Source organism: Microchirus variegatus (genome assembly GCF_963457635.1).
Source record: "Microchirus variegatus genome assembly, chromosome: 15".
Lineage (NCBI taxonomy): Eukaryota > Metazoa > Chordata > Actinopteri > Pleuronectiformes > Soleidae > Microchirus > Microchirus variegatus.
The window spans coordinates 16,869,653-16,893,662 of NC_139816.1; the positions used below are offsets into that span (position 1 = coordinate 16,869,653).

The 24,010-nt window shown below is 40.1% G+C and overlaps 1 long non-coding RNA gene across 1 annotated transcript; it reads left to right on the plus strand.

The window, feature by feature from the left end:
- The first annotated feature begins 1,846 nt into the window (after positions 1-1,846).
- LOC310937384 lies at positions 1,847-12,702 on the plus strand. Its single transcript, XR_014593017.1, has 3 exons — positions 1,847-1,975; positions 12,222-12,360; positions 12,610-12,702. It is a non-coding gene; the product is annotated as an uncharacterized lncRNA (long non-coding RNA).
- The last annotated feature ends 11,308 nt before the right edge of the window (positions 12,703-24,010 follow it).

A 24,010-nucleotide genomic window follows, 5' to 3' on the forward strand; every position in this document is an offset into this window, starting at 1 on the left:
TCGATGATTATTTTCAGTGAGCTGAAACCCAGGCCCAGGAAAGTGTGATGCATTTCAAACAGTCCAGAGAGGCTGGCCGCATGGCGACCCGCTGGCAACACGCTTTATTTACCTTCCCCTCGCTTTGTCTGAAGCCTCCATGTGAGGATAATAATATCAAGGGCCTTGCACTGGACTTTATGTTGGTTCTACAACCGTGACGGTCTGCCGTTTGTTTCCACAGACATGGTCCTTTCCTGTGCTCAGCAGAATTTTGCCCCCGAAATTCACAATGTTGTATTTGGAATTTCATTAGTTTCAATCAAACGATACCCACAAAGTTAAAATCAAACAAAATATACCTAATTCGTCTGAGGAATGTGAATGGAGGGAGACGTGAGGGTTAACATAAGCTGTGGGAAAAGACAGTGGGCTCCACGAAGCAGTCAGCCTCATGTGAATAACTCTTTACACAGGAAATGATGGGCTGTGGCCAAGTCATGTATGTTGTGATGTATGATCACAGAAGGTGCAATGAAGGGTATAAGCGCAGGATGTTATGGTCAGTGGCCTGAATAGGCTGAAATAATGTTTCTGTCTCGTGTGAACGCAGTGACTCATGTCTGTCTGTGTTCACAGTATATATATCATCGTGAAAAAATGATATAGTCTTGTGTTGCATATGAAAATCTGTTTAAGTGTGCGTTGAGCCTCGTAAAGGGTGAAATACATGGAATCGGAGAGCATTTTGAAAACAAGCGATAAAAAAGATTTGATGTAACTTTTATATTTGATAGTATAGTTGTAGTGGGTATTGTAACAAACCAATAAATCCGGAGATATAAAAGCACAGCATAAAATGTGCCTTTGGAAACTGTTCATCTGCTCGTCCCTCCGGCAGCTTCTGAACAACTGCTCACTTTGCAGAATCTTTCATCTGATATTTGGAAATCTGTGGATACAGACACAGGTCATTAGAGGAGAGGAAATAAGAATTTGTGCAACAAACAGACAGAAATGTATTTACCGCTCGTGGGAGGAGCAGCCAATCCCAGCTGACATAGAGCGGCCATTCACTCACACATTCATATACAATTAGTCAATGAATCACAAACCAGGAGAGAACGCACACATAGAGAACATGCAAACCAAAAGGCCCCTCTGTCAAACTGGGATTTGAACCAGCAACCTTCTTGCAGTGGTTCAACAATATATACTGTGTATATATATTATATGGGGGGTGGATGACATTTCAGCATGAATTTTTTTTTTTTTTTAAAGCTTAAAAAGAATTATATTACTTATGAAAATTACTTTATGTTATGTTATGTTGAGTTGAATTGTACTGACTGTTATTTTTCTAAAAACATATGTGGTCTTTTAAAATATTGAATCTTGATTTATTAATTTATATCTATATATATACATATATATGTATATATATATATAAAGAATTTGATTTGTTGTACTAGATGATTAGATGTACTAAATTGTCATGTGGTGTGACCTGAAAGTTGTTTATAAAATTAAAATGAGGTACAACTTTCTTAAGTAATTCACTTTATCATAGTTCAAAAATATATATATATATATATATATATATATATATATATATATATATATATATATACATATACACATACACACACACACATTTCACATAATCCACTCCACAAAGACAGACATGCTTGACACGCCTCTAACTAGAGGAGCACAGGTGTAACTTGTAAGCGTGTGATGATGGCTGAATTGCAGTGAGCTGCATCAGGTCCAGAGTTCTGTTTTAGTGATTTCCACACATGACATGAAGACAGATATTGGCCACACACGTACACTACGTTGCCTTTAGTCCCACTGCTGCAGCTGTGAAGACAATAATATCTGTCTCTAACCCTGTCCTTCAGGTGGACACCAGGCATCAGCACGTTCATGGATATTTAAGACATGTTTGTCAGCAGGACTCCAGGTCAGGACCTCCACACACACATTTCACCGGGTGAGTCTCTTTTGCTGTTGTGGAAGTTGTAGAATCAGCTGTTGCTGTTGAAGTTGCTTTCTTATCTGCTGTTGCTGCTGAAGCAGCTGTTGCTGAATCTATTGCTGCTGATGTTGCTGAAGCAGTTGAATCTCCTGCTGAAGCTATAGTTGCTGAATCCGCCGTTGCTGAAGCTGTAGCATCTGCTGTTGCTGTTGAGGTTGCTGTTTTGTCTGGTGTTGCTGCTGAAGCTGTATCGTCTTCTGTTGCATCTGCTGCTGAAGATGCAGTTGAAGATGTTGCATCTGCTGTTAATCCTGTTGTTGTTGCTGCTGCCGCTGCTTCAGTGTTGGTGTTATTTGATTGAAATTATGATTATGTCTATGTTAATATCCACTATTTTGCAAATCAGTACACATTTTTTTAAGTGACCTGACCTTGATTTTTAGTTATGGCAGACCTCTGTTGAGTTTCTTAGAATGCAACAAAATAAGTAAATGATAACTTGATGACTGCCTCTTCTGTCAATAATAGTCATAATCCCTATTTATCTTACCATCATATTCAGTCACTGTCTCATAAAAGCAGCTTTGTCGTGTAAGTCATAACTCTTGCGGCCTTGTGTCACGGCTTTCTGTAAAATGAATTTAAAACACCATAATGGGATTTTCATTAATAATGTTTCAATGACGGATGTGATGAACCACCACAGACGGCTCATTGTAGGGAAACATTAAATTATATTAAAACTGTCACTCGCTCAGCAGCCTCTGCTGTGTCACCTGCACAGCGAGGACAGAAGCTCGTCTGTTTACGGTGCTCGGGCAGCAGAGCTGTGGAGAAGAGCCGCTCTGCAGACGTGGTGTATTTATAGTAAGCAGTCTGTGTTAGTGGTGAGTAGCCATGGCTCTCTGGCAGTTACTTAGCAAGCCCCTGTGGGCTTAGACTATCTGTGCCTTTTACAGGGGAAGTCATTATAGAAGCGGATTATACACGACAGCAGAATCTCATTTCCGAACCTCTCAGGACGGCAACGTGGACCGAAATGTTCAGAGTAAAATATTTGGTCGCATATTATTTTCAATGTAAAACACACATTTGCACTCAATCTGAAATGCTCTGTGCAGTTTACGTTTTTAACTCTAAGATTTGTGTTTATCAATAAGAAAGAATTTTTTTTTTTCCTCAGTGGGGGCTCTCGACTCGGGTAATAAAGCCCGGATTGTGAACTGCAGCCTCGGCTCTTACTTTTTAGACGACTGAAAGCGTCTCAGATTGTGATCTGCTTTAATCTCTCCTCTAATCCCACAACAAACACAGACACTTTGACCTCACCTAATTTATGTGAACACGATCTAATTTCTTGCGTGCTGAACAAAAGACTTTTACATTTACTCTGAAATTACTGCCTAAACGTGTTTGGTTGTCAGTGTAAGAATGCTGGTTTCTGTCAGGAAACTCGGGACACAGTGTTCGGTTAGTGATTTTATCAAATTATCACAAATTAATCGGAATTACAAATCGAATCAGCACCCAAGTATCATGATGCAATCAAATCATGACAAGACATATTTTCTCAGCACTACAGGGAAAACCCAACACAACACAACATTGAGGTGATATTCAAGTAACTACAGGACAAGTTAAAAAGTTTCTGATCCAGTCATAAAAACCCTGAATAAGACACACATTAAGTAATCCGTCTGTCTGTCTTTCTGTCCATCTGGAGCATGTTGATGTAAAAAAGCCCACACGTCTGTGCAGCAGTTTATTTTGGTGGCTGGCTCCAGTGCAGGTCACTGTCTGATTGCAAGGTTTGGAAACTCGTCTCCGGAGAAGCAGGAATGCTCTCAATCAGATTGTCAAGTGGTCGAGTCGACTGATTGGTGAGTTTCAGCCCAACACAGCAGTCACAAGACAGTAAGGGACAGTTTAGAGTGGTTAGCAGAACCTATTTTAAGCAATTGTCACTATCTAAACTATGCATTTGAGTGTATATATGAAATTAAAAATCTTTCAAAAACGTGTTTAAAACTAAAAAATGTATTATGTATTTGGCTAATAACAAACTGAATTCACCTTTTTTTTCTACCCAGTTTTGAGCCGACTCACTGGGCTTCCATCTGAGGAGTCAGAAATTAATCAAGCATCACATTCAACCACTAAAACTAATTCTTCTGTTCAGGAATGTAAATAAACTAAAAAGTAATTTGACATCTTATAATTAATGTGCTTCACTATTTTTTTTTTCCTGTTCTGTTTGTAAAAAAGTAAACTAGAACAATTATGGATAACAATAGTAATTATGTTTTATTCATTTAACCATCACAGACATAAAAAACAAATATATTTTGATAATTGCAAATGGTGTTAATAGGGCATATATGTATGTGTGTATATATATATATATATATATATACAAAACTGAGTTTCTCTTTCTATTTTTTTTGTCATTTATTTTAGTTTATCTCACTCTATTATGTGTGTTGTGTCTGTGCTGTCTGTAAGATACCACAGTCTCTACAAACTGTAAAACCTATGGGCACAAAGAAAGTGGCTCGACTTGTTTTGACGAGCTCCAGTGATCATGGTGATTATGGCGGGAACAAACAACAATCGGAGCGTCAAAATACACATTGAGGTGAAGCCAGACACCGAGTGACTTTGACATCATTGGTTTGTTTTCTGGGGGGGAAAGTTTAGTGTTATTGCATTCATTTTAATTGCAAGTTTATCACTGTAGCCATGACGACTAAGTGCTGGTCCAGTATGTTGGGGGCGGATGCTGTGCACCTCCTACAGGTCGTTCCTGTAGGAAGTTTGAGCTGTGAAGTTGTTTAAGCTGGAGCGTCTGTGTGAAAAGACAAATCTACTTCTTTCAAAAAGGTTTAGGTTTGAAAAGATGACTGACTTTTCCTTAAAACAGACTTGAAGCACTAACGTTTGATCTACAAACGCATGGAAACATCCAATGAAATGGCCACTTCATGCCAAAATAGCACTCACATAATGGTTCTAAAGTGTAAAAATGCTTTCATTTTTTTAGGGCTTAACACATTCACACAACAACATATTTAATGTCACGCTTTCATCTGGATGTGGCAATAATGAGGTCAAACCATGATCAATTTGACAGTCGCAGGTAAACATCGGAGTTTCTCGTTTTCCATGGTTTTGTTGTTACCACAGAACATTATTATGAATATGAAGTCACATGATGGTTGTTTTTAGGATCTTCCCCGTTTTCACGTCCTGATTTAGTGACTTTATTTGTGAACTACTGTAAAATTTTTATCTTGACAATGAACGGATTTCTACTAAAGAAAAACCCTTGCATCGCTGCAGCTGAGGTCATTTTCAGGTTGTCTGTTCTTAAAAGTCGTCACCGTCACTGATTGTCGTAATGATGGAGCGGGAATATTTGCTTTAATCTCTTACTCTGACAATGCTGTGGAGCATTGCAATTAAGAAATAGCCTTAATGTGAATCAGGTCATTCCCGCTCTGGAGTGTTGTCACAGCCAGTGACTGTCTCTATGAAAGAGGCTAATTAAAAATGCTACTAATTCTAACGCTGACTGCGGATCTTATCTCCCATGATCTGTGCATTGCGTCAAAAGCAATTAAGGAAACTGAATGAGCTGATTTGGCTTTTGTTCCCCAGTCAGTTTAATTAGTTTGATAAATAGTGAAAGAACCGGGATGTAAATGCTGTTCAGCACAGAACTTTATTATACTTTATTTCAGGCGCCGCTGATGGTAATACTTTGCTTTGGCTCCCGAAAATGGGAACATTGTTTCATTAATGAAGTGTATGCAATTTTATAGAACTCCTCTGTACCTGCCTGCTGAACCTGAGGGTGATTCATAACCACCATCACTGTATATATACTGCCTTTATGGCTTTAAATATATACATCTGTGGACAAAGTTCATAAATGCATCTGTGTGTGTGTGTGTTTCAGAGAGAGGATCTAATTTACAAATTTCTTCAGAAATATAGATTTTTTTTTCATGCTGGAAAAAGAGATCTGTTTATCTTTCATCATGGAGCAGGATGTAATATGGAGGATATAATGGCTAGGGAGCACTTTTATTTGATCTGTGTCTCAGAACACAATGTAAAGCCTGAATATTAATTAAATAAGAAATAGAAATAATGTCATTTCAATAGGTGAAAGAGAAAATTTCAGCTGGGTTATACGTGGGCATCTATATTAGCAATTTACTTTTATTTTATTGTTGCATTGCTCTTGTTTATCTGTGAGACATAATGAAGAGGTAGCAGAACCACATTTTTATGTATTTGTTTTTTTTTTATGACAGCAGATATATTGTGCATTTAATAATGACTGTAAGTCTCTTTTTTCCCCCCCTTTGGTTTGTCCTCTCCACTCACAACATGATTAAATCTTCACGGTGTCTCTATAGGGAGCTGTGTGCAGTCTGAATGTCCTCAGGTGGTGTCAAGTGAATCAGACGTCAGTCGAGTTCTAAAACTAGAAAAGGAAAAAAAAGAAAAATCCCGCGTGGAGTCAGAAATGCTGGGATGAGATTCCAGATAATGATGATGATGAATTCCATTGAGCTGCCTCACTTTCAGGACACTTATTGTAGAGCCCAAATCAGACAAATCATTAATACAGTCAGTAACTTATGGTAATTTCATTTGTAGTTATTTGAGTTTCTGTCGAGTGCCGCTTGCCTTTGCAGCAAGAATACCCCGGATGGTCAGAACAGGGGCCTTTCTGCATGGAGTTTGCATGTTCTCCCCGCGTGTGCCTGGGTTTTCCTTGGTTTGTTCGGCTTCCTCCCACAGTCCAAAAACATGCAATATGGAGATTAGGTAAACTTGACTGTTTGTTGTTGTTTGGCCCTATGATGGACAGGGGTTCTGTCCAGGGTGTACACCGCTTATCGCCCTATGTCAGTTGAGATTGGCACAGCACCCCCGCGACCCTCATGTGGAGGATAAAAATGGATGGATGGATGGAGTTTCTGTTGAGTACCTTGAACCAATTAAGCCATTCTCCTCTGACCTCTGGCATCAAGGCATTTTTCAGTCACTGGATATTTTTCTCTTTTTTTGGACCGTTCTCTGTTGTGCATGAAAATCCCACTGGATTAGCAGTTTCCTAAAATACTCAGATGGCCCATCTGGTACTTACAACCATGCTGTATTCAAAGTCACTTTAATCACCTTTTCCCCTTTCCCTTATGATTCTCTTTTTAAGCTTCAGCAGGTCGACATGACCGAATGCATTGGGTTGCTGCCATTTGATTGGCTTATGAGAAAAATGTGCATTAACAAAAACATGAACCTAATAAAGTGTCTTGTGAGTGTGGTGTTAAAGCTATGCCAACATCCTCTATTAGCGGTTCTCAAACTTTTTATACCCAAGTACCACCTGAGGAAATATTGAGCTCTGGATGCAATACCATTATCACCAACATTAAAACACAGTAGTGTAAACAGGAGGCAGATTTATTCCCAATAAGACAATTCGCTCTCTCATTATCCTCTTCTTCACATATACTTCAGACACTTGTATAGCAAAATAGTATTTTCTGATTTTCCTCCAAGTATCATGTGGAAAATAAACCTGGCAGCCCGCCTCCACTTCAGGATGTTGGTGTCTAAGATACACTGAGGTGGTTGGTGTTGCTGTAAAGAACACAGCAAACAAGGTGGATTCTGGTGGGGGGAAAAAAGTAGTGTGAGTTTATTTCCGGTGCACAAACTAGTGAACTGGCCAACCAAAAAAAATCATTAGAAACAGCAAGCCCAAAACAAGCAAACAATCATAGGGATGAATACAATTCAATACGAGGTCCATACGATTATTTATTCAGCCCATGTACCAACAGTACAGTGATCACAAATATTTTATCATAAATTTCAGACCATGAGTTTATGGCCAAAATTAATACGGGTTACATTGTAAATGCTTCATTTCAGTATACACAAAATAATGACCTCCTGTCATTTTCCCCCTCTCAAACATGCAATACACATTTTAGTCCTATAGCGCTTGTGTTCCTCGGGTGAAGGAAACATTTTCCGGACCAGGAAGTGAATGTATATTATCCATGTTTGTGTGTAAAAATGTATGAAACGGCGGCAATGAACTATGTAGTGGAATCAGCTGGTACCTCAGCGATCGCTAAGATGTCGATGGACAAATGGTGAGAGACGACTCAGTACATTGTGATTTGCGTGGTTTTAATGGACGGTGCGTCATTACCAACATTTCCAGCTGGTGCACGGTTTCCATGTAGGTGCAAGTTGACAACATTTTTTAAAAAACAAACAAAAAAAAGTAAAAGTCAATCGCGGGTAGCCTCGGCTACATCCATGAAAAGGGGGCGTTGCCTTTTCACATAGCACCAGATGAAGCTCACGTACCACTAGTGGTACGTGCACCACACTTTGAGGCACGGATTGACGTCACGTCCCTGTGTGTTATTTGCCGCGAACTGCCGCAACATGCCATCACAATAAAACATCTGAAAAGTTTGTGCTGCTTACGGAGACATGTGGAGAGCACTAAGTTACTTAATATGTTCATGACTACAGGCGTTCTTCCACGCTCATTAGTTAGTGAGGCAGATTCTGTGAGGACAGCGCTGGGTGAAATGGAAGCAGATGGGGGTAATGCTTTAATAGCAGGAGAGCTGCTGGAGATCGTTCAAACCCGATGTCTCTAAGGTCCGGTTAAGGGAGAGTGCAACAGAACATAAATGCACACTTGTCCCGATCAGAGTCATGTTAGGCCATGCACTCTGACTAATGAACCTCCCGCATGATAAATGAAGCACGGTGAAATCCTCTGACGTTTGTGTTCACCTCTCATTATCGCAAACGCACATATGCAGAACTGGGAAAAGACGGATGATGGCGACCGAAAACGCATTCACATCCTCATACAGTGATGGATAAATGACATTCTCTGGCCCACCCTCTCCATTAGAGCTGCACGCTGTCCTCCCTCTCCGCTGCTCAGTCCACCAAACCTCACCCAGTGGGTCAACAACAATCTAAATTTTCAATTAAAGTGGAAAATGCCGCTGATAGAGACTGAATGACTGTTGATGCCTCTCCGTCTGAGGGGTCCAGGATTCAGCGGATGCTTGTGGGGGGGAAAAAAGCGTTTGGGGCAATTATTTCATTATCTCAAATCCGCTCGGAGCAGGCTGGGGTCACAGCCCTGCCAAAGATTAGCCGGAACCACAATTATTGTTACAATTAGAAAGCAGACAGCACCAGCAGGAGTGTTTGGCCCTGGGGAAAAAAAAAATGAATGTCAACTTCAAGACTCTTATTAGAAAGCTGAAGGTGAAGAGAAGACTGGGAATGCAGAGGACAGGGCAGGATTGGGCAGGATTTTTTTTTTTTTTTTTTTTTTTAATTGTCTGTTTTCCATGTTGTTCACAGGCCACAGTCTGCAATTTATGCTTCTGTTCAAAGCCTGCAGTCTGAGGGAGGATTTAATGAGTTGAAGAAAAAGAGGGGAAAGTGAAGCATCTCTCCAACTGTTTCATTAAACTAACTACACGGGGAAAGTTGGACTACAAAAGTAAATGTTATGCCTGCTGTGGTGATGCATGGGTGACTGGTGTGAGCACAGACTCATTGACGATTCAAATCAATGACAGAAAATAAATAAGTAAAAGTTTGTAGCTTGTTGAACTTTGAGCTTTGGTTCAACTCACATGAGCTCAGATTGATCAATCTTTTTTTTTTTGGGGGGGGGAGAATCAGAAGAGAAGGCTTTGATGCCAAGAGTGAGAGGTGCAGACTGTACCTAAAAGAAAAAAAAAATCAAATAAGCATTTGGTTTACAAGTCCAGTTGGGCTGCATTTCACTGACATCATGCCTCTCCAATTACTGCTAACAAAATAAGGGTGCACTCAGCAGTGCAGGTCTGCGTGTGTGAGATCAAAAAGGGAAAAGAACAAGATGTGAGGGGGGTGAGCAGAGGTGGTGTAGTGTTAAGGCAGTGGGGGATGTAGATGTAGATGTAGAAGGCAAAGCAGAACCAGGTTTTCTCCTTCTATTTTCGGTTGTTTTCTGTTCTATTCCATTTTATGTACAAAAATTATATTTTAGAATTATTTAATATTTTTTACATTCTCATCCTTATGTTGGGGTTTAGTCATTAATATTTTGACAGCATTTCATGTGGCAATTCTCCATCTTGATTTAACCTGAGCTCCTGTTTGGTATGCATTTTCACCTGGCACAGTATGTGTAAATAGGGCCCACGCTAAGCATGATCAAGTATGGTATAGACCAGTGGCGAGCCTTCCATTTAGCACCTAGTCTGTCTTCAGCATTCTGCCTGTATTAATCTACCACTTAATAACATCATTATGGCTATTTAAACCATCAGTATTGTATAGTAATGCAGTAAAACGAGTCGCTGCATCACAGATAACTCATGTAGCCAGAATAAATGGGATTATTAAAGCAACAAACCCACTGTTATGCCCTCTGGTTAAAGTAATGATTTGCCCATTAATTTATTTCATTAAAAAGTTCATAATTCATGTAAGGTTAAAACAAAAATACGATTAACAGTTAAAAAACGATCATGTTACGTCGTTTTGCATTATTTCATGATGTTCTCTGTTGGCTCTGTTGAACATGAAGGAGTTTTTTCATGCGTCTTAAACTTCTTGACACCTTCGAAAGCAATGGCTTTATAGTGGGAACAGTACACCCACTGTAGCACAATTCAAGTGTCAATGCTGCCACAACTGTGACACACATCGGGCAAACATGAATAGCCTGATAAAATGACAACATTATGAAAAAAAGGTCAACAAAATGCATTTTACTCTCCAAAAATCCGTCATCCTTTCTTTCCTCAAGAAGAGTTCAATTACACATGTCCAGCTTTTCTTGAAATGGCGTTTGTCAGTAATTCTGTGACCAAATCAATCCTTCAGTATTGTGGGCTGTTAAATCGCAAACAAATATACATAGAAAAAACTATTTTCTCTTTCTCTCATGTGATGTCCACTCATGTGGATGCCAGGTCCTTAGGATGTTAAATCAATAATAAAGTAAATTCCCGAAGTGAAGGTGGACTTGAAATTCAATTCCAATCACTGATTTTTAAATCAAATCGTTCAGCCCGATCTGGTGGAGAATAAAGGACGGGAAATGAGGGAATGAAGATGATCACAATTAATGCAGCAGAACTGGAGATAGCTACTCTTTCTTACGTAATCTCGATAAATCCATGATGAACGTGAACTAACACAAAAACAGTAGTATTTACATTTTTTCCGTTTTGTTTCCTGCTGTCGCTGTAAAGAAATTTCCCCTGTGGTGATTTTGAGGTCACGTCATGTGCAGCTGTGATGATTGTTTGCTGTCCACCTTGGTTGCCTTGTCAATATTACATTGCTTTATTTCTGTGGTTTCCATGACAACCCGCAGTTGTGGATCTTCTCGGCAGTCACTGTTGCCCCCAGTTTGCTGCAAAGACGATTGTTGGGATACGCACAAGTCGCCACCTGTTGCTAGAAAAGCCCACTTGGAATTGAAGTGGTACTTGTTCTGCGATAGGTTATGTTCGACAAGTGCAGTTGAACACAATTACACAGAAGAATATATCTTGAGTACCGGAGGAATTATTTTTTACACCAAGTAAATTTATTTTAACGCCTCGACTTAAACGCACAGTGTGTCATTTCTGCCAATAACAGTCTCTCGATAAAACTAATAACAAACGACCTGTGTTAAATGACATTAGGAAGCAGCATGTGATTGTGGAAATTGTCTCATAACTCGTGGTTCATTTGCACTTTATGGGGAGAGCTTTGGCAGCTGAAGAGAAAGTAAAAGGCAACGAGTAGTCGTCATGTATTAGTGACAAATGCGCACAATGAAATGGAAAATCAAGAAACATCACACCGGCCAACTAGTAGTACTCAATATTCCCTTCCACACTGTGGTATTTCATAGGACGTCATTAAGAATCTGTTACCTTTAATAGACATTATGGATTTCTATGGAGTGTTTCGGCTAATGTAACTGTGATCAGTTTAATTGTGTTAGTGTCTCTGGGATCAAGACCCACTGTCATGTTTTAATAAAACTAATCTGTTCATGGGAGGGAAGGGACCTGCTACAAAGTCATTGACATTACTCTTTATTTTACAAATGTATGTAACAAAGGAGCTATTCAGAGCTACATAAGACGATTTATCAGTGATTCAGCTGATTTACGATCAGTGTCACTTGTTTTTCTCTCAGACCGAGTGAAGGCCAGATGATGTTGAGTGACGAGTGAGGAATGACGATGAGGACACGGCAACCTCTCCAGTGTCTGTGAGAACTGACTGGTCCAAAGATGAACCTCTGTATACTTCAGGAAGCAACCTTCAGACTCAATGTAAGAGACCTGCTTCCTTTTGTTTGTATATTAAAGTTTATATGAGAATAAACTTTGACATAATATCTAAGAATCAGCGAGTGTCCAGTTAACCTTTGCTATGTTTTTTTGAACTCTGGAAGGAAACTGGAAAACCCTGAGAATACCTATGTTCTCACATGGAGAATGTGCAAAGTCCACAAAGAAAGACCCTCAGACTCTGATCCAGTGACAGATTAAGGAATAAAAACTGTTTTTTTGTGTTTGCAGACATGAGAAGCACAGAGAGACAGCTGTCTCTCCATTACCCAACTGTCCATCTGTGATGAGTGACTGGTCCAAAGATGAACCTCTGCACTTCAGGAACCAACCTGGACCTTCAAACTGAAAGTAAGAGACCTGTAGGTCCACATGTGTTTGAGATTAGAGCAGCACAGAAAAATTCTGCTCATGTCTGTGAAGGTTTTAAGTCATCCAGGTCATAGTCCTCTCATCCAGAAATGTCTTCAACTTAACTCAAGCAAATCCAGTCACCTACAGCTAATTACAGGAGACAACTCTGCTTGTTTTTGTTTAGTTTTGACTTTTTGTTTTAATTATTTGTTAGAGCGGGTTTAATTCAAAAAGTATTTTGTAAAAAAAAAAAAACAGCAAAAGATGTTTTAAAAATGTATTTGGACAGATGAACATCCACCAGTCTCAGGAGCTCAATCAGAGGGTAAACAAATAAACAAATAGACTAGAGGTTTGATTCACTTAGAATGAACCAATTCCACTCAAATAATTACAAATTGAATGTTGCGTTTAACTTGCACATCCTTATGGCCCACATTGTAAACAAAAACAAACTGTAAACATTTTATTATGAATGAAAAAAAAATTGCTCGCAGTGAAAAAAATAAACACACTTCATATGAAATCAAAAGTATAAAATGAGTAAAAAATAAATACATTTGCAAAGACAAACACTAAGCACATTTTCACAACAACTTTTGCAGCTTTGTAAACAAACACTTCAGTTTCAGTTGTTTTGTTAGTTTTCGTTATAGCTACATTAACCCTGGTATGGATATTCATGAGTGTTTGGCAAGTGATCAATCACTGACATCTGTTTGTTATTGTCGAGTTATTATCCGCTGCAGCAACAGATTGTGTTGCAATTACATAGTTTCTGGTTTACAATGTTGAAACCTGTTAAGAAAACATTTCAACAGGTGGAAAGCAATCTGCTAAAAACAAACTGTTTCATATCAGTGTGGGTGCTGAGATGCAAACTGCCACTGAGCAAATAAAGGGCCGCACGCACACACACACACACACACACACACACACACTATTTGACTTCATTATTGTGGCCTGCATTCATTTCAAACAACCTAAAACTTGCCTGGCCATAAACTTAAAACATGTCTTCCCTGTTTAATTATTTATGTTATATTTTAAACCTCTGCCCCCATTATGAAGGTCATCAAACAAACACATTTATTCGGAATTTTATAAAAAGCTTTAACCCTCAAACATTCTGGTCTTATAATGATTGTTTCAAACCAACATTTAAATTCATTTTAAGACACATACTCATGTTTGCCCAGCATTCTTGGTGAGGACCCTCATAGATATAATGCATCCTCACCCTCCCTTACCCTAACCTTAAGCATCACAACTAAACGCCTAACCCTAACCTTAAAACCAAGTCTTAGACCTCAGTGCTCACGTGGCACAGATCCGTGCTGCATGTGCAGTGGGAATAATACACAACTCCTTATATGGGAATGGGAGGGGTCATGTACAGGTCACATTCAGGCTTAAAAAAAAATGTTTTGTCGTCTTAATGTATGTGTTTTTGAGTCAAAGTTATACAAGTTCTCTTCACAAATTAAATCTGACTTTAAACATTTTGAGTACTTTTTGCCCAGTTGTGTTTATGCAGTTGGTGAAAATGACATCAGATTGCGTAGTGCTAAAAAAAAAAGGATATAAGACACTATTTGTTGAAAATTCTTATAGCCTCTGTATATACTGTAGTCTGTTCCCTTTAAACTTGTGAGGACCAGACAAGATAATGTCCTCACTCCCTGTGGTTTACACTTTTTTTGGCCTCACAAAATATAATAAGTGGAGATCTGAAGAGGTCAGTGACCCCACTAATTGACTTTAGCTTAAAAGTGGGCCCAGGTGGACCGTTTCCTGGTCTGCTCCTGTCGACAGTTGATATTAACATTGTGATGAGGTGGCAGAGACTGGTATTCAGAGACGGCAGCGTAGCAAGTTTCTGATTTGTTTCACGGCAGGGAATGAGGTCTCCAGCATCGGTGTGCGTCTTTGTGTACGCATGATTAGTGCGCGTGCTCTCACTTCTAGGAAAAACATAATGATCATCATAGTCATAACATTAGTGTCTAGGCGTGATAATGTAGCAGCGTTAGCAGGAGCTAATGGGAACATAATGATAGTGGGTCTGATTGCTGGGAGCTGTGCGGGTCTGAAGGAAAGGGGCACAACAGAGACACCACTCTGTGTCATACGACGAGCCAAGTTGTGAGATGCGTTTGCTCGTCTTTCTCCAGGCAGCAGCGTTTTCCCCAGATGGAGATCATCATTGTATTACAACAACAACACTGCAATATTATACGTCAGTGAGATCCAGAGCAGTCAGTGTTTCTCTATGTAGACTCACAATGCTGTAGCGACACAACGTGAACACAATTACGACTTGCACACAATGGCCATCGAGCAGATTCTGTGGCAGGAAAAAAGACATTGAACACAGTGGGGAAAAAGGGGAAAGTATCATGTTTTATAATAGCAGTAAAATATAGCCAAATGTAGGGTTGCAAATGTTGTGCATTTTCCAAAAACAGTTGAATACGTTGATACAAAATAGTTGGTTAATTGTTAACAAAAATTAATAAATAAAAATACTAGTAATATAATATAAATATAAATATAAATTATAATTTCATAAGCAGTACATTATTTAAAAACAGCAGAGAAACACTCGCTCTTTGGCACATGTTCCTGGGTAATATGGACGTAATCTAGACGACCTGGGGAAACATGGCTGCCATGCTTGCTTTCAACCAGCCCGTTAGATGTATTTTAAAAGCAGTAGTCCACAAGGAGCTTCTTAATTGTCTGTCATGGCTGAACACACAGTATGTGTCAAGTAAACCTATATTTGTAAAACCAGGAAAATATATAGCATCACGGCTGGTGCAACAATCACAGCTCTCTGTATCAGCAAAGGTCCAGCAGCTCAGAAGACACTTAATCTGTCCTCACCTTTGTTTGCCTGCACTTTGACTTCTTCTTCTTCTTCTACTCATTTCCTTAGTGCTTTGGTTGATGTGCACCTTCTGCTGGTAATTACACAACATGTGAGGACAAACAAAAGCAATCAGACAAATTAAATTATAAACTATTCTTAATCAGTTCAATTCTTAACCTTAATTAACCAATGTGTAATTTATCGTTAACATCACTAGTCTGGTGTCACCTGTTCTTGTACTTGTCTTAGTTGTCAACTCTACTGCCTCCTATAGGTGTGTCTTATGAGCGTGTCTGGCGAGTGTTGTGTTTTTTTATTGCCTTTCCATTTGGAATAATACCAACATTACCAGCCCAATCGGTCATTTTTTGGTCCCACCCTTATGGGACCAGAGTAATGGTACGGTACAGGTGGAGCTTGACCCCCGACAGTCACTCCCTTGTGACCGGTGTTTTTTTTCAACACCTGCAGTCTATTCTCATTCAAACTTGACGCCTTGTTGAGACAAACAGACACACACTTTGATGTGCATTTTGTTGTTGTCTGTTGCATTGCATCGGTACAAAGTTCGCCGACACCACCATCGGGCACAGCGCACACCCTGCTTACCAAGTAAAGGTACAGTTCGTCAAAATGCAAGCCTGATTGAGGGCTATACCATTCCACCGTACCGTACTGTACCATGATGGAAACATGGCTTTTTTTCCTGGCTCTGTTTACTGACCTGAAGTCGGCATTTGATCAGCTTGAATTACGACTTTGTTGACTGAACCATGTCACACATCAGGCATCTCCATTGTGTTATCTTTTATGTCTGACTCCCTATGCCTCACTGCTGGTTATTTATGAGACCCAGCAATATAGATGTGAATCTCAATAGAGATGGCACCTGCAGCAGCACCACGCCTGTGAGTCTCTGGCAAGACACTTGCCAGGGACTCAGCTGCCAGTGAGGCTCCACTCATCGATTCATTGTTTGTTTGTGAAATGGAACTTATTTTTTTCCTCCGTGTGTCATCATAAATTAATAGGGGAGATGAAAGCTTCCTGTACAAAACAGGGCTGTTTATTGGTTACACACGTTATAGTACACACCAGTCCTCCTTTTCATTATGTCTCCAAACCATCACCATACCATCTTTTTATCTGAAAACCCAAAAGTTAAAAACCAGTTTGAGATCAAAATATAAAGTCTAGAAGTACGACAGACTTTGAATCCATCAGAAAAAAATAGATAGTGATGTTATATTCTATTCAGTGAAAAGTATGGTGTGGACGTATAAGTGTGTGTGTATATATACCCAAATATCTTCAAAGGAATAGCATGTAATATCCATTCAAACGACTTTTGGAAAAAGTGACGGCCCTACCTCTCGCTAACCCTTTCTCTTACCATTCATTTCCTCTGCCCATATTCCTCTGCCTACTTCCTTCCTCTCTAAATGACACCATGAATCCGTATTGAGGCATTTGCACAGGCTCATCACGCAAAGTACCACTGGCTACAGCTGAATGCATCTCCATGGACTTACAGTGAGTGCCAGGGGACGGGCCAGAGGATACATTTGCCATGACACTAATGCACTGACTCAGCGCTCATTGCTCACCACTGTGGCCTGGGCAGACCCTCGGGGCTCTGGACACAACATGAATGCACACACACACACACGGGGAATCAAGGCTGGAGACCTATGAGCCTATGTGTGCGTAAACAAGTGCATAGTGAAGTTGTTTGGATTGATGTCTGGAGATTCTTAATGTAAAATAACATACGCATGCACAGAGAGTCAAGCACAGTGTCCCTCCTTTCTCCTCTTGGGTTCACAGAACTATACAGACCACAGACCATTTTCCAGCAGCATCTGGAATAAAAAAAAAAAACTCAACTGACCCTCAGGCCACCCACATTCTGCCAAGATAAAATTTGCTTCCTTCCAACAGTGTTTTGTGTTTGCCTTCCTTTCCCCGAGCTTTATCTCCCTCACATCATCGTAAATTGCCTTCCTTTGTGAAATACAGTGTGCAAGACAGGGAGGGATTCTAAGAAATGCACATACACACACACTGGGTGTGCTGCAGCTGTCGCCCTAACAATGATAAATGGCAAAGAGACAAGTTGAGATGTGGGTTGTTTTTTTTTTTGGATGTGCGTCAATTGTCCCCCTGAGCAGAGCGATGATAAGACCTTTTAATGGCTCAATCTCCATCAACTTCATGAGCCAAACATGCTCAAGCTTGTGTGTTGAAAAGCACAAGCACACAATAACTGTCTCGACCTCATGTTGCCGTTCTCTGTTCAGCCTCTTCCCTCTCAGCTGGGCTTGGTTCCTCAGCTTCTCTTCTGTTGCTCCAGGAAAACACAAGAAATGACCAACTTATTTCCGAAATAGCAAAGATAATTTGTGGTCTTCTAATTGGCTCCTCAGTGCCTGGTGCCTTTGGCTGATTTATAAATCTGAAAAATTAAGAGATTAGGTTTGCAGACTTTGTCAAATGATATGAAACAGCTTACTACTATAGTTGTGTATGTAACTGTAACGGTAGAGATGATGGTATTGTTTCACAGCCAACCATGACTTAGAATAAGCTTTCAACTCCACTGTCATGAGACGATAAAAACATGGTTTGTGGTCAAAAATCTGAGCAAAGCTGGATTTACAGCTTTTATCGTTACTGGAAGAAATTATTATTCTAGACTAGACAGAGAGACATGTCAAAGATGACTGCTCTTTGTGTTACTTCCATATAGTTCAAGTGCAAAGCAACAAATGACTTCTTTACATGAGTTGACTTTTGAAAGTTGATCTGTCTTTATTTTCAAAGTGACAGCTGCATAGCTACATCTTCAACTGCATTCATTCAGTCATTGTCTACCACATTATGGCGTGTTTCCACTAGTGCTACTCGATTCGTCTCAGCACGGCAGTTATTTTACTTTTCCATTAGTGATAGTACCTGGTACTTTTTTAATACCTGCTGAGGCGAGGTACCAATCCAACCATTACATCGTAATGTCAAGGCACAAGAATCAGACTGAAATGTGCCTACATGTAGCTCAGTTAAAAATATTTAAGAATCTTGAAAACGTGGGTTAATCTCCAACATTTAGCAAACTCATAATTTAACAGAGGTGTCTGGTGTATCTAGCGAAAGCTCTGCTAAAAGCCGGCGAGCTGCATCACAAACCCTACCGAAGTATTTCAGTTCAGAGACTGTGTCAGACTGAGCCTGTGCTCCGGTCATGGAGAAAGCACTGAACGATTCTGTGAACAAAGCTTTTTAATTAACTAATTATAATGATTCAGCACACCGAAAATCACTGCTTTACAAGTCACTAGTTTGTGTGTGTGTCCCGTATAAAACAAAGTCATGGCAGTTTGATGCTGTGATGGCCCCGCCCACGTTGAGGACGTACTGTGTTGTAATGGAAAACCAACCAAACCATGTAGAGGCGAGCCCAGAGGGTAGTATGTAGTGTAAAAACACCATTTCTGTTGCCGGAACCTGGAGACGATCCCAGCTGACATAGGGTCGACGGCAAGGAAACCCTGGACAGACAGGTCGCCAGTCCATCGCAGGGCAAACAAAACCAACACACAGACCGGTTGCAGCGGGTTAGCAAACCCAGACCACCTTGTTGTGTGGCAGCAACATTAGCCACCACATCTTGGGGTTGGCTGATGAAAGTGAAAATAGCAGTAACCACAGTCAATAACAGCTCAAAATAACAAACCAATCATTTGTCAATGTCTCTTAGATCAGAAAGGTCCATTGTTTCACTGTTGAGTGCAGTTAGACTAACATACTAACTGTGGTGTTGTTTCATTTGCCATTAATCTGAACCTTATATAGTCCTGATAGTCTGATTGGCACTTAACCTGAACTCAACTTGTCAAGTGTTCTGCATTCTCTTTGGCTGGTAGGGAAATGGAAAACAAGAAAAAATAATGTATATAAGTAAAAAGAGAAAGTAAAACATCTGAAGACATGTCATATTCACTGACTTTCTATTCTCAGGCATCAGCCCTCGCCGATGATCATAAAATTATACCAATAGGTCGCCATATTGCCGATGGTAATCTATAAATATGAGAGATCAATCAAAGCGATCACTGTCATTCGATGTTTAGGTAACACTGAGTTTACCAATGGGCCCACGGTTGGTGTAGTGGTTAGCACTCTTGCCTTTGCAGCAAGAAGACCCGGGTTCCTGGGTTTGAGCCCTGTTTGGAACAACTTCGGAACAAGGGCCTTTCTACATGGAGTCTGCATGTTCTCCCCTTGTGTGTGTGTGTGGGTTTTCTCTTGGTTCTCCGGCTTCCTCCCACAGTCCAAAAAACATGCGATATGGGGATTAGATGAATTGGTCACTCTAAATTGACCGTAGGTGTGAGAGTGTGAGTGAATGGTTCTAGTGAATGGTCTCTATATGTGTTGCGATGGACTGGCGAACTGTCCCGGGTGTGCCCCGCCTGTCGCCCAATGTCGGCTGGGGTGGGCACAGTGCCCCCCGCGACCCTCTGGTGGAGGATGAAGCGGTAGTTAATGGATGGATGGATGGATGGAGTTTACCAATCTAAGACAAGTAGAGGGAAGAAATTTTGAAAATCTGATAAGGTACTGTGATATTATTGATGGAAAAAACTCTGAATGTCAGAGAACATAATATTAGTGATAAATCATTTTCATGTGTGCAAATTGAGAGCCAGGACTCGACTGCATCACACACAAAATAAATATAGAAAATTAAATAACATTTCCACTGATTTTTCAGCAGATTCAGAGATCTCCTCAGGTTAGAACTGATCTGGAGAAGTTTTCACGAAGTTAATGATGTTTTTAAGCAGCGTGAAGAAAAATGTTAACACACTTGTAAATGCTCTGCAGGTCCTACTTCCGACTTTTCGGTAATACAAACACTGTTGTGCTCATTTGAAACTAGCGTGAAAGTAATCAAAGTCATGACACCAAAACCAATAGAGGCGTAAGGTGTAAGCAATATAGATTCAATGCTGTATGAAGAAAAGTGGTCGATAGAGGTGAGGCTACTCTGAATCAGGCTGTGAACACTGCTCTGAATAAATTAGAATCAATGACATCGATTCAGACTTGTTCAAACTTAGTTGTCTGGAAAAATCACAGTCCGACTTAGTAGTATATTAAACACGAGTTGAAAAACATTTTGCAACTTGGAGAGATCAAGAGAGAGAGAGCGTGGAGGGGAAATGGTCCCAGTTGACCTCTCACATAAAGCCAGAGAGACAGTAAAAGCTCATCTGTGTTTGTGTGCTTGGCAGCAGGCAGAGCCTGTGCACACACAGCCACACATGCAGGCCTGACAATATTTTCCAAAGGAGATGAATCTGTTTTTCTTTTTTGTGGTTGCTCAGATGGATCCTCAGACCGTTTTTTTTTCCCCCCCTGAACTAATGGAACAGATGGGATGTGTGTTGTTTCTTCCAGAGCATGTTTGCACCATGTTCCCACTTGCAGTTGACTGATAGTAGTTGTGGGTTGTGGAGTAGGTGTATGGGCAACTGGACTCACAACTCCCATGCCTTTGTTGGGCAGTTAGTCACAGCAGATTATCAAATGTTTCTAACATTTGCCTGGAAGGCATAACAAAATCTTTATTATGTGTTCAGCCACTTTTCATGCCATGCTTGTTTTTTTGCAGTGCTTTGCTGTTTGGTTCTGTGTTCCAAAACATTTCCTTTTAATGACTTTTGGGGCGCACACTGTGGGCTGAATGTATCACATCCTGCAGTTATGGGGAAAACACGTTATGGCTGCTGCAGCCCATTTTAAAATTTAATCTGATAAAATTGCAGTTTTTTTTAAGTTTTTTTTTTATTACATTAAACATTCTGTGGACAGTGTGAGTTAGAAAAAGAAAACGAATTTTCTCGGTCAGGTTGAAATCATTTGGCCATTACAAAACAATGAGTTGAATTTCAAACTCAATATAATACTCAATAAACACAGCGTTCTCAGCAGTGGCTGAACTGTTTGTTTCGAAACTTCAGGGCTTCATAAACAAGGTAAATGATGCAGATACACACCAAAAAAACAGCGTTAATAGGAACTTCCGGTCTAGGTCCGCTTTAATTGTATTGCAAAAAAATTAAAATAATGTCCAATATATCCACTCTTGTTTCCAACATGGCTAAATACACACACACCAGTGGCAGTTGCTGTTCTTTGAAACAGGGGAAGCTCATTTCAGGCACAATTATTTATACATATATTCTGCTGTCTGCTCTAATTATGTAAAACTGAAACAAGAAAATTACTATAATAGTGTTTTACAGTATATGCAGTGTAACATTTACAGTGACTAATGTGTACAAATGGCAATTGGGCTGCTATATGTTGCTAGACTTTACTCGCAAAATCCGCATGGGACTGAGGCAGACAGGGCTCCGGTGTCGTGTACAGCGCTGTCGATCTAAAAGCGGTTCAGCTTTTCAGACAGTTCCTCCAATCGTTATGCATCAGCCCAGAGACCGCGTCCACCCACTGCTCCACTGGCTCCCAGAGACACTGAGCTTCCCTGGACAATTTAGCCACATTTATCCCAATCGCTCGCAGTGAAAAACCTATTCTGTTCTGTCTGATAGAGATCAATTGGCTTTAATTTGTCGTGCTGCTATGGGAATGTATGAGCCGTGATGAACAGCTGATTCTCAACAAACTAGTCATAGAGTTGATCGCGTTCTAGTGCAGTTTTAGTAATGAAATGTAAACACAACAGTACATATAAGACATTTATTTTAGGATATTTTAGAGGAAGCATGCAGCAATCGCCTCTGTCACACATGCAAACTTTAGTGGGGACTAAGTAGGTGAATATTGGTGCTTGTCAGTTTTTGTACGGAACATGTACTATTTACTTGTTTCATTTTTTATTGTTTATATTCCCATTTTGGATGGAGGTTAATGACATACTGTACACAAACACAAAGCTGGTTTGGCATCTCTCCCTCTGTCTTTACCAGTGGTACCTGCAGCCTCACCGTTGGTTACTTCTTTTTTGTTCATCTTCTGACGTTATTTCCTATATCTTTAGGAAATTTGAATAAAGGAACATCTATGTGTTTTTGTATCAAATGAAGAGAGATGTCGTCTCAGCTAACAAGCAAACCAAAGGAACATGCACAGATACTCATATACATGGGTAAACGTGGGTAAAGTTAGAAAAGCATGCTGAGGGTTTTTCTATTATAGTGTTTGAGGAGGAGTTATGGTAACGATGATTCTTGAGCCATATTCTATGAAAAATTCTGAACAGAGCACTGCAGAGAAACATTTTCAGTCTTTACTCCATAACTCTGTATTCCACATTTGTACTTTAGCCTCTATTTTCTAACATATATAATGTCTGAAGAGGAGAAACTCAAAAGTGCATTTGCTTAACATGCACTTTTAGAGAGCTATTGTATTGGATTTTGTTGAATAATAAGTGCAGGGGTGTTTTTTTCAGGAACATCGACAGTATATGTATGACCTCACCAGAGACTACGACAGCTAAAATGATTTCAGAGAGTCAATATTGTCTGACAAGAAAAGTTACGGGCGGCGAGAGAGGCAGGCAAATTTACTGCATAAACACCAGTGTCCACTCATTACAGCGCCATGGACAGAATGAAATCGTTTTTGCCCACAGGCATTCAGCCCATAATGCATTAGCTGCACAGGCCTGGTTACTTTTACCCGGGGTCTGTAATGAGTCAGTGGTTTGTCGGCAGGTGGGGAACAGGGGCAGCCGGAGAAGTGTGATTGAAAGTCAATGAAACAGAATGAGTCCTATTGATCTCTGTTGCTGATACACGGTTGGGGAGCAGACACCGGCTTCCAAATGACCCCATTTAACTATAATGTGTAAAGCCCTTAGTTACTGAATCACCCATCCGCATAGCAGTCGGTGTGTGGCAAATCAAATGACAAGTGCCTGACAGCAAAGTGTAAAGATGGTGGTGGATGTTTGAAAGCTCATCATCTGTAGGCCAGAGAAAGTCTCTCACATTAATCGTGCGAGCGAAGAATGAAAGATGGCAGCGTCGCTTGTAGGGACTCGCTGCTTCTGGCTGTGGGAGTAAAAAAAACCCCCAAAAAAAACCCAGAACATCGTTATTACTTTTCTGTCTTGGTTCATGTGTTTTATTGTCAAGGGTGTGTTGCTGTAATCAGCCCCTCTAAACACAACACAGAAATATAATTTTCTTTTCACTCCATTCGTTTCCACTTGTGTGTACAGGCATTCTCCTGAGCCACCCAGCTTTGATTAAGTCCCATATAACTGAGGTGATAAAGTGAAAGTGACAGTGATTGTGCAGCAGCATCCAGAGCACTGCTATTAATATGAACACACCACATGCCAGAGGAACATATGTACATATATAT